The 12,337-nt window shown below is 43.8% G+C and overlaps 1 protein-coding gene across 1 annotated transcript in view; it reads left to right on the plus strand.

Annotated features, from left to right (window-relative positions):
- The window catches only part of MAPK8IP1 (mitogen-activated protein kinase 8 interacting protein 1), a 204,275-nt gene that overhangs the window by 151,443 nt on the left and 40,495 nt on the right, over positions 1-12,337 (plus strand). The gene's annotated exons all lie outside the window — the stretch shown is intronic.

The following is a 12,337-nucleotide window of genomic DNA, read 5'->3' on the forward strand; positions in this document are numbered from 1 at the left end:
AATCCTAGGAGTTAAGTTAATAGTAGGTTGAGGTGGGTTAAATATTGGACCAGAACTGGCCGCAGCAACAACAGGAGTTGCAGGAGATTGAACAGGAGAGGCTAGATTATGAAGAAGTGTAGTGATCTGGACCAACTTAGATTCTAGGGATTGCAGGTGTGTAGCATGAGTTCCAAGAAGCTGTTCTTGTAGGGTCACGGCCCTGAATAACTCAGCAGGATCCATATTATGGCACATTTGTTATGTCGGGTTAGGTGAAGTCCCGAATCAGACCCGAATGCTAGAATGATAATTAACAGCACACTAGCACACTGAGTATAAACCAGGACCTGACCCCACGGCAGCCTCACTGGAAAAGAATAATCCAAGGTAATGGTAAATCAGGCAACAAAATATCCTCAGGTTTGAAGGGGTTAAACAGCGACGTGGTCAGGCAAGCAAAGTTTGTTAACAGTAAATCAGGCAGCAAAGTATCCTCAGGTTTGAAGGGGTTAAACAGAGACGGGGTCAGGGAAGCAAAGTTTGTTAACAGTAAATCAGGCAGCAAAGTATCCTCAGGTTTGAAGGGGTTAAACAAATATGTGGTCAGGCAAGCAAAGTTTGTTAACAGTAAATCAGGCAGCAAAGTATCCTCAGGTTTGAAGGGGTTAAACAGAGACGTGGTCAGGCAAGCAAAGTTTGTTAACAGTAAATCAGGCAGCAAAGTATCCTCAGGTTTGAAGGGGTTAAACAGAGACGTGGTCAGGCAAGCAAAGTTTGTTAACAGTAAATCAGGCAGCAAAGTATCCTCAGGTTTGAAGGGGTTAAACAGAGACGTGGTCAGGCAAGCAAAGTTTGTTAACAGTAAATCAGGCAGCAAAGTATCCTCGGGTTTGAAGGGGTTAAACAGAAACGTGGTCAGGCAAGCAAAGTTCGTTAACAGAATATCAGGCAACAAAGTATCAAAATGAGTACTCACAAAGCGACAGCAAGGAAAAACAAACGGGCATCAAGTGAAGGACACGCCGGAATTTGAACCTGGAGTGATGTCAGCAGAATGGGACGGCTTCAGGGAGCGTGTCAGCAGAGTGAGACCGCTTCAGAGACAAAGGATGTTGCTAAGCAACGCAGCAACAGAGCCTCAGACGCAAGGAGTGTGACAGGTTAGTTTTAGACACATATTCTGTCATTATGTAATTAGAACCATCTATTATTTTCTTTTATAGATGGTTAATTTTAAAAAAAAAAGTTATAATGTATATTATATTTTCATGGTGACTATGTAAACAATCATGTCAGTATTCTGTTGTTGCTAATCAATTAGTATGGTTGAAATTTACACACACCCTTAGGGGTGTGCCCATGTTCTCTATTGGTCACAATTGAGTTTAAATGGATTGTCAGTTAGAAGGTTCATTATGCCTGAAGAAACAGCCCATGCTAGGGTTGAGAAACGCGTTGTATTTTTAAACCATTGTTTGTCAATGTTTTTAATATTTTGTTTTTAATAAACTAACTTGTTTGATACAAGCTTTGGTTTACCTTCATCTATAGCAGTTAGAGTAACTGCTACTGACTTTCCTACCAACCTTTGAGCGCAGCAGGATCCCCCTGCACTGACCTATTTTCACCTGGAGAGGGTTAGCTGGTACACCCCAAGTTACTAGCCTGCGCCTACCAGTACATAAGTGTACTTGGGCCAAATGTGAGTACCCACTTGGCTCTCTATTTAAGCATTTTTGGTTCAGCATACTGATATACACATGAGGCGCCCCTCTTGTTTCCTGTTTCCCAACGACAGCAACCTGCCACGAAACCTGAGCAGTCCAAGGGATCTTGGAAGCCTTCTAAATCTTGGAATAAAACCAAGCAGAGCAAGAAGCCCGCCGAGACAAAAACGGCATGAAGGGGCGGCCCCCGATTCGGCTCTGGATCTCGTAGGGGGCAGACTATCTATTTTCTCAGGCGCTTGGATGAGAGATGTACAGGATCCTTGGGTTCTGGAGGTTGTTGCCCAGGGTTACGGGATAGGTTTCAAAACTCATCCTCCCAGGGGCAGATTCCTCTTGTCAAATCTATCGCCAAAACCAGAGAAACAAGATGCCTTTCTAGTATGTGTGATGGATCTCTCCTCTCTAGGAGTAATTGTACCGGTACCTCTAGCAGAAAGGGGTATAGGGTACTATTCAAACCTGTTCATGGTACCAAAGAAGGAGGGCATGTTTCGCCCGATTCTGGACCTAAAGTGCTTAAACAAGTTCCTGTCGGTTCCATCGTACAAAATGGAGACGATAAGGTCTATACTGCCCCTAGTTCAAGAGGGTCGGTCAGTTTATGACTACGATAGACTTGAAGGACGCTTACCTTCATGTGCCAATACACAAGGATCACTTCAGGTTCTTAAGGTTCACCTTTCTGGATCAGCACTTCCAGTTTGTAGCTCTTCCCTTCGTTCTGGCTACTGCTCCAAGAATCTTCACAAAGGTTCTGGGAGCTTTTCTCGCGGTGGCAAGATCCAGAGGGATAGCAGTAGCTCCTTATCTGGACGACATCCTGATTCAGGCTCCGTCCTACCGGGTGGCAGAGGAACATTTGAGAGCCCTTCTTCTACATTCTCATGGTTGAAAGATAAACTCAGGACAGAGTTCTCTGGTTCCCAGTACCAGAGTGGAGTTTCTGGGCATGATAATCGATTCCGTAGCCATGGAGATATTCCTAACAGACCAGAGACGTTGCAAGATTGTCTCCAGCTGTCTTGCCCTTCAATACTCGTCAAGGCCATCAGTGGCCCGGTGCATGGAGGTGATTGGGCTCATGGTATCCACTATAGATGTCATTCCATTCACCAGATTCCATCTGAGGCCTCTTCAGCTATGCATGCTGAGGGTATCCAGGATTCTTTCCTTCCTCCAGGATGGTTTGGAGAAGGGACTTACCACCAGTTCCCTAAGGGGACAGATTTTGGCACTATCTGTGTTGTTACAGAAGATCCACAGTAGAAATCTCCCTCACCTAGCGCACAGGCCAGCTCACAAACTCACAAGAGGAGAGGTATGAGACTTTAGCAGTGTCATGGTTACATCCACTACACTGTTCCTTTAAGGATTTTACCTCTCAGCTCATGCCAAGTGCTATTTAAGCACCTCCCATTCATCCTAACATTGCTAGGTTATTTTGTTCAATTGGTGCACTCCGCACTCACTAACTAGTCTCCAAGCCTCACAGCTTAACTCCAGCTCTGATTCGTCTGGATTTCACTCTCAATTGCGATACAGCAGCCTTACCGGATCAACTTAATAAGTTCCTGGCAATCCGTTTCTCTCCGGTTCTGCGCTGCAGCTCCTACGGTCTCACTGACTTGTGACAGCTGATCAGCGGGCTGACGTCATCAGCTATTGCCCTACTGCAGCTTCATATATATACATATATATATATATATTTGTATTAACAGACTGCCACTACTGCTCTAATCTGTGCCTTAACTGTTACACTCGTTGCCTACACTTGATTTCTTTGCTGTTCTGCTCCACTTGTTGCAGTCCAGTTTCACATATACTGCAACCGCCATTACAAGCCCCACATAACTTGGTAACTCATCAGTTATATGTGTTTAAGGTTTCAGGGGCAATATTAACACACACAGTTACACACTATAGGCCATCCAGTGTTTAATTGTGTGTGACAAATACACATGCTTAGCTCTGCTACACCTAATCAGAGGTGACTAAACAAATAGATCCTGACAAGCAGTCACAAATTCCGTCAAAGAGACACAGTACCTGCATCCGTGACGAGCCTTCTGCGTTTTCTCAGCTGTGGCTTCCAGTCCGGTTCCAGTCTGTCTCCTTCCACGAAGCTCCTCCTCCCGTTGTCTTGACAACTAGTGTAAGCACAGTAACATGGCTACCAATCAAAGCACCGCCACAAGCGTGTCCTGCAAACCGACGCCCACAGACTTACTGGTAGTAAAATTGCCAACAAATGAAGAAGAAAGGCGAGGCAGGACCATAGGCAAAATTTAAAACGTAACTTTTATTGCCTTCATCAATGGATAAAAAATATGCAGCAGCAAAATATAAAAATGATGGTAATGTCAGAGTGAGCTTGGACAGCAGCAGTCTGAGGCAGTGGAACCACGATCATTCTGACTTATCCAAACTGATCTCTTTGGACAATGGGTCGAGGGAATCTCTCTCTTTGTGGCTCCATCCAGATCAGCTGTCCCAGGGGACATCCTTCCTCAGACCATCTTGGGAGATTGTGACTACGGACGCGAGTCTCTCAGGTTGGGGAGCAGTTTGGGGTGCCAGGAAGGCACAGAGCAGGTGGAATTGGAAGGAGTCTCTTCTCCTGATCAACATCCTGGAACTTCCGGCGATCTTCAACACTTTGGGAGCTTGGCCTCTCCTGGGGTCCTCCAAGTTCATCAGATTCCAGTCGGACAACATTACCTCGGTGGCTTACATCAACCATCAGAGGGGAACAAGAAGCCCCCTAGCCATGAGGGAAGTTTCTCGGATTCTGGAGTGGGCGGAGGCCCACGACTGCTCGCTATCAGCGATACACATCCCGGGTGTGGACTACTGGGAAGCGGATTTTCTCAACAGACAGTCGTTTCATCCGGGGGAATGGTCTCTTCACCCCAAAGTGTTTGCAGAGATTTGCAACAGTTGGGGAACTCCGGAGATAGATCTCATGGCGTCCAGACTCAACTTCAAGATACCCAGAGACTGTTCGCGGTCCAGGGATCCCCAGGCAGAACTGATAGATGCCGTGGGGATTCAACCTAGTTTACATATTTCCACCGTTACCACTTCTACCTTGTGTAGTGGCACGCATCAAACAGGAGCAAGCATCACCTATTCTGATTGCTCCGTCGTGGACACAGAGGACATGGTTTGCGGATCTAGTGGGGATGCCTATCGCAGGGATCTGCTGGTACAGGGTCCCTTTGTGCATCAGAATCTAGATTCTCTGAGGCTGACTGCATGGAGCTTGAACGCTTAGTCTTAGCCAGAAGAGGATTTTCTGAGAGGGTGATTGATACTCTCATTCAAGCCAGAAAGCTGGTCACATCTATCATAAGGTGTAGAGGACCTACTTACTCTGGTGTGAATCTCGTGGATATTCAGGTCAGGGTATCCAGGATTCTTTCCTTCCTCCAGGATGGTTTGGAGAAGGGACTTGCCACCAGTTCCCTAAGGGGACAGATTTTGGCACTATCTGTGTTGTTACAGAAGAAGCTGGCTGAACTTCTTGATATACAGTCTTTTGTTCAGGCTCTGTCCAGGATCAGGCCTGTGTTTAAACACTCTGGTCCTCCTTGGAGTTTGAATCTGGTTTTGAAGGTTTTGCCGGGGGCTCCGTTCAAGCCTGTGCATTCTCTTGACATTAAGACTCTGTCTTGGAAGGTTCTTTTTCTACTGGCCATTGATTCGGCGCACAGGGTGTCTGAATTAGCGGCCTTGCAATGTAAGCCTCCTTACCTGGTTGGTTTTCCATGCAGATAAGGTCGTTCTTTGCACTGCTCTGGGATTTCTCCCTATGGTGGTGTCTGATCGCAACATTAATCAGGAGATTATGGTTCCTTCCATGTGTCCTAAACCTGCTTCTTCGAAGGAACGGTTACTTTATAACTTGGATGTGGTTCGAGCCTTGAAATTCTATCTTCAGGCTATGAAGGATTTCAGACAAACTTCATCTTTGTTTGTGGTCTATTCGGGAAAGCGCAAGGGGCAGAAGACATCTTCCACTTCTCTATCATTTTGGCTGAGTAACATGATTCGTTTGGCCTATGAGACAGCGGGACATAAGTCTCCTCAGAGGATTACAGCTCACTCAACTAGAGCTGTGGCGTCTTCTTGGGCCTTTAAGAATGAGGCCTCTATGGAGCAGATTTGAAGGTCGGCTATCTGGTCCTCCTTACACACTTTTACAAATTTGACGTTTTTGCTTCGGCTGAAGCTGTTTTTGGGAGAAAGGTGTTGCAGGCTATGGTGTCCTCAGAATAGGGTCCGTCTTGTTTTTTTACCCTCCTATTTTTTATTCAGTGTCCTCTAGAGCTTGGGTATTTGTTTCCCACAAGTAATGAATGAAGCCGTGGACTCTCCTCCGTATTAGATAGAAAACATAAATTATGCTTAACTGATAATTTCATTTCCATCGTTACGAGGAGAGTCCACGGCTCCCGCCCAGTTCTTCGTTGGGTGGACCTAAATTTCTTTAGTTTTTCCATCTGGCACCATTTATACCCTGATATTTCTACTACTGTTCCTTGCTCCCTCGGCAGAATGACTGGGGGATGAGGGGGAGGTATTGAAGCCTTTAGCTGGGGTGTCTTTCCCTCCTCCTTGTGGCCAGGTTCTGTATTTCCCACAAGTAATGAATGAAGCCGTGGACTCTCCTCGTAACGATGGAAATGAAATTATCAGGTAAGCATAATTTATGTTTTTTTACCTAAGTGATTAACTTGTATCTATGCCTCTGCAGAATGACCCCTTATTTCAGTTCTTTTGACAGACTTGCATTTTAGCCAATCGCTGACTCATAAATAACTATAAGAGAGTGAGTACAATGTTATCTATATGGCACACACGAACTAGCGCCGTTTAGCTGTGAAAAACTATCAAAATGCACTATGATAAGAGGCTGCCTTCAAGGGCTTAGAAATTAGCCTATGAGCCTACCTGGGTTTAGCTTTCAACAAAGAATACCATGAGAACAAATTTGATGATAAAAGTAGATTGGAAAGTTAATTAAAATCACATGCCCTATCTGAATCATGAAAGTTTATTTTTGACTAGACTGTCCCTTTAAAGTAACATTAAAGTCAAAATTGACCATTTATGTTTCATGAAATTTTAAACAACTTTCCAATTTACTATAATCAAATCTCCTGGTATTCTTTATGGAAGAGTAAACAGTTTCATAGGAGTCCAGGAGAGTGCAAGTGTTTTTAGCTCTCTATGGCAGCAGTTTTTACAACAATGTATAACACTGCTACAAATATTGTTTCAAACACTTCTGCCAATAGAGTGCTAAAGACACATGCACTCTCCTGGACTCCTAGGAGCCTGCCTAGGTTTAATTTTCAACAAAGGATACCATGAGAAAGAAGCTAATTTGATCAAGAAAGTAAATTGGAAAGTTTAATGTCCCTTTAAACTTCTGAGTACAAATACGGTCTTCTGTATTTGCCTGCTTGCAAGTGTTTGACCATCAGTCCCTGAGTGAGGTAGCAGAGCGGCCTCATCCTCTGCTATCCGTTTATTTGTGGTTGTTTTTTTAATCTCCCTTCTCTCACCTTTCACTCTCTCCTATAGATAAATGGCCATATAAAAAGACCACCTTGCACCTTTGAGATACTACAGTAATACATCAGGGGCGTATTTAGGTTTTGTGCTGCCCTAGGTAGGCACTCAAAATTCTGCAGCCCCCCCAGTTTTAAGGCATTTTTTTAGACTTTTTTTTTTTTGGTCAGGGTGTAAAAAAATTTAAAAAAAAATGTCTTTTTACACTAACATTTATTTCTTTACCAGTTGTGCTAAACGCTTTTATTAAACCAGATCGTTGTTTCTTCTTGACAACGTAAGAGCCAAACGCTTTGTATATATGTACGTTTGCGAGTAAGAGCACAAGCGAGTAGCGGAAAAATCACCAAATAATACAATAATAAAACCACAGAGTACTAATAATAAAACTAGACACACCCAGGTGTTAGCATTAGACTGTATTTGAGTAAGTCTGAGCAGCAGACAATTAGACTATATTTGAGTAAGTCTGAGCAGCAGACAATTCCATTAATATTTTTAAATGTTTTACATTTATTTGTTATGGTTTTTAACACACGCACACAACCACCCATACATACAGTTACACACACACAACACACACACACACCACCACACATACACACAACACTCATATATATTGTGACCTGGGATCTTGGAAACACACAGTCCTCAAAGCTGGAAACACCACACAAGGTTGTAGCTTTATAAAATACAGTCTGTTTATTATCAGGTCTGGCAAAAACAGGCAAAATAAACATAAAACAAAAGAGGCTTGCTCCACTGAGTACTTAATAACAAGTACAACTGTCTGCACTAAGTAGCTTTTCACAAAAGTAATATTGCACAGACCTTTCAAAACTTTGTTCTTTAGAGATCATTCCTCTCAGTCTCTCATGAGAGTGTTTGCAGTTTCCCTTTACTGCTGGCAAATCTACCTCTCAACCCCTGACTGGGGATTTTATTAGCACCTGCTGTCAATTACCACATGCAGGTGAGTAGCTAGCTGAGTCAGACAGAATTCCTGGACTGGACTTTTTGACATAATGTGCTACCTGCAAACTGCGGGGTGGAGCACTGGCCCACCCTACTCTCCAAATACTCCACCCCAGGGACCCAGAAATATTTTCTCTATGTGGCAAACAAACATTCTCCCTGGGGTTGTCAGACCATACCCCGAACTGCAGCACTTTTGAGGGAATATAGACACCTTCCATTACTATGCCTTGGGTTCTCTCACAATATATATATATACTGTATATAGGCTTCTTAGCTTTGTAACTCGAGACTTCACACTCTCTCCAAAATCGATCAATTACCAGATTTACTGCCAATATGAGGTTAAGCCTAAACCTGGACAGAGTCAAACATTTCATACTCAGAATCAGATGCAACTGTAGTTATTCAAATAAGGTGATATGAGACATCTTTAATCACTCACTATGCATTGTATTTACTTTATTAATAAATATTTGTTTGAGAGAGGTACACTCAGTTATTTTGTTTGTAATAGCTATAATTAATTAGATTATACACTGAGTCATCCTCTGACTCTGTCAGCGTGCAAATGCTTTTGGCTGTGCTGACACAGAGGATCCAGTACTGTAGGGAGGAAAACGTTAATGCTGTATGTTTATTTTGCAGTGAGCTGTGCTAACACTGATGAGCTGTGCTAACACTGATCTTCATTTGGTGGACCGTAGAAGTAATTATTACCACATGGAGATCAGTGTTAGCTCAGCTCACTGCAAAATAAACATTGGGGATCCGATCATCATCATTGTGTAGTGGTAGCATTAATTTCAAGTCAGCATAGCCAGGAAAATATTACTAAAATAATATTTTCCTGGCTAGGCTGACTTGAAATTAACACTACCACTACACAATGATGATGAATGAAAACACTACCGCTTCCCAGCAGTACTGAGCTGCCCAGTGCCCTGCTTCTACCTGGGTTAACTTAGTCAGTCGGGTCAGCCACCTCCTCTACCTATCCCAATCATCCCACTGTGACTGTCGTCTTCATGTCACAGCTCAAGAGCTGCGCAAGTGCAGCCATGACTCAATCCATGTGCGGCCGGCTTCATGTTAGTTCCAGTCAGATAGGAAGGCGGGTCAGACAGGAAGGCGGGCGGCAGATGAAAAATGTCACGTGAATTCGGCAAAAAGACGGTCACGTTCAAAATAAAAAATTTAAAATCCTATATAATAAAAGGCCAGGTATGTTTGTCAGATGCAGTCATGCGCAGTAGAGACAAACATACCTGGCCTTAACATTAAAATCGGTGGCGGCTTGGAGCGAGGTCAGTGGCACCTGTGAGGTCTGCCACGTGAGAACCAGCCGGCGCGAGATAGGGGGTGCGAGCTACACAGCATACAAGCTGAGGTCAGTGACAGCTGTGAGGTCTGGCGCGAGATAGGGAGCGCAAGGTACACAGCATGCAAGCTGATTGAGAGAGGCTGTGAGAGGCTGAAATTTAATAGTCTAAATTATAATGCACCTAATACATTAGCCTGGAGCCCCTCCCACACCGGTATAAGGCTCTTACCCCCTCCAATACCGCTGAGGAGCCGTCAAGCTGAAGGGTTTCTACAGCTCAAAAAAAAACTCCCTCTGTGCACTGACCATGAGCGTAATGAAGAGCCTAGGCACTGGCAGAAAGGGCCACATTTATCCTAAGACGGAAGAAATATCCACCATACTGCACTCTGCCTATGCCTCCTTCAGGACTCTGGCATCTCCCTAGCACTCCCTGTGCAGACCCTGAAAATGAGTAACACTAGGGAAGCCGGCCAGCTGATGGGGTCCTGCAGCGCATAAGGGATCCTTTTGCGATAGCGCTGATGGAAGGAAGAGGGGGGGGAGTGAGCACAAGAGAGGGGGGGGGAGAGTGAGCACAAGAGGGGGGGGGGAGAGTGAGCACAAGAGAGGGGGGAGAGAGCTCAAAAGAGAGGGGGGGGGAGAGAGCTCAAAAGAGAGGGGGGAGAGAGAGCTCAAAAGAAAGGGGGGGAGAGAGAGCTCAAAAGAGAGGGGGGAGAGAGAGCTCAAAAGAGAGGGGGGAGAGAGAGCTCAAAAGAGAGAGGGGGGAGAGAGAGCTCAAAAGAGATGGGGGGAGAGAGAGCTCAAAAGAGAGGGGGGAGAGAGAGCTCAAAAGAGAGGGGGGAGAGAGAGCTCAAAAGAGAGGGGGAGAGAGAGCTCAAAAGAGAGGGGGGAGAGAGAGCTCAAAAGAGGGGGGAGAGAGAGCTCAAAAGAGGGGGGAGAGAGAGCTCAAAAGAGGGGGGAGAGAGAGCTCAAAAGAGAGGGGAGAGAGAGCTCAAAAGGGAAGGGAGAGACAGAGCACAAGGAGAGAGAGCTCAAAAGAGAGGGGGGGAGAGAGCGCAAAAGAGAGGGGGGAAAGAGAGGGAGCAAGGGTTGGAACCACAGTACTTAAAAAATTGGCCCGTGTACACGGGCTTTAGGACTAGTAAATAAATAAAGAATTTAAAAAAAAATCTATGACCAAATATTTAGTGACTTGGGACAAATGCCGCCCCCCAAAAACTGTCGCTCTAGGCACCGGCCTTGTTGGCCTTTGCATTAAAGGGACAGTTCACCCAAAAACTTTCTCCCCTTTAAATTATTCCCAATGATCATTTTTACCTGCTAGAGTATATTAAATTGGTTGCAAGTAGCTCCTATTTCAGCACTTGAAATAGCTGATTTAGCTTGTAATTTCCCAACCTATACTGAAAGTTTTGATACTGGAGTATATGTTATTGACAAGCCTAAGTAAACACAGCCAGCAGAAGAAATTACACTCTCAATTGGGGGCATGATAGTTAAGTAATAAAATGATAATTTTCCATTGTTCTCTCTTTGTATTGAGCTTTAGTTTTCTAGACAATTATAAGATAAGGAAGCAAGTCTGTGTACACAAAGTTATAACATAATGAGATCTGATATTACCTTAAGTTCAACCCCTTGTAATAGGATGTGGTTTCAAAGCACAAAACCAGCTATTTCATATACACAAATAAACCCGAAAATGCAATTTCTCAAATATTTTATAATCTGCAGGTGGTATAACAAGTCATTTAAAATGCATTAATGGAAAAACTATTTTACAGTGTACTGTCCCTTTAATACGCCCCTGGGGTACATAGCTCAGCACCCACTAACACCATTTTGCATGCAGGTCCTCAAAAACGCAGACAAGCCTGTGAGATATGTAAGATCAGGGTTCTTCAAACTTTTTCCCCCAAGACCCAGTGCCATGATATCACATACCTTTGGGACCCAATTTTTATACCTGGTCTGAACATTTCTTAAGAAATAAACAACATGATAGCTGCAATTTTTGTCAAAGAGACTAAAATAGGTGCATGCTTTATTCCTGATTATAGTCAAATTTGAAAGCGTTGTAAAACGTAATAACACACATACTCTCATACAACACACACAACATACACTCATACAACACACACACAATCATACAACACACACACTACACACTATCATACAACACACACACTCATACAACACATACACAATCATACAACACACACTCTCATACAACACACACACCACACACTCATACAACACACACAAACACACTCTCATACAACACACACAATCATACAGCACACACACCACACACCACACACTCTCATACAACACACACACAACACACTCTCATACAACACACATTTTCATGTAACACACATACCATACACACTCTCATACAACACACACACTTTCATATAACACACACTCACCCCATACACTCTTACAACACACACACTTTTATATAACACATTCTCTCATACAACACACACTTTCATATAACACACACACACTTTCATATTACATGCATACCACACACACTCATACAACACACACCCCACACACAGAGCACACACAATCTCATACAATACAGCACACACACACACACAAGTCGCGACCCAGTATACATGAAGAACCCTGTGTTAGATGATGATGTTTTTCCTTCAGGAATAAACAATAAAATAGGCTTCGAGCACCAAAGGTTAAAGGTACAGGAAAGTGCAAAAAGAAAATATTCTAATATGTT

This window comes from Bombina bombina, chromosome 7, assembly GCF_027579735.1.
Source record: "Bombina bombina isolate aBomBom1 chromosome 7, aBomBom1.pri, whole genome shotgun sequence".
In the NCBI taxonomy this organism is placed as follows: Eukaryota; Metazoa; Chordata; class Amphibia; order Anura; family Bombinatoridae; genus Bombina; species Bombina bombina.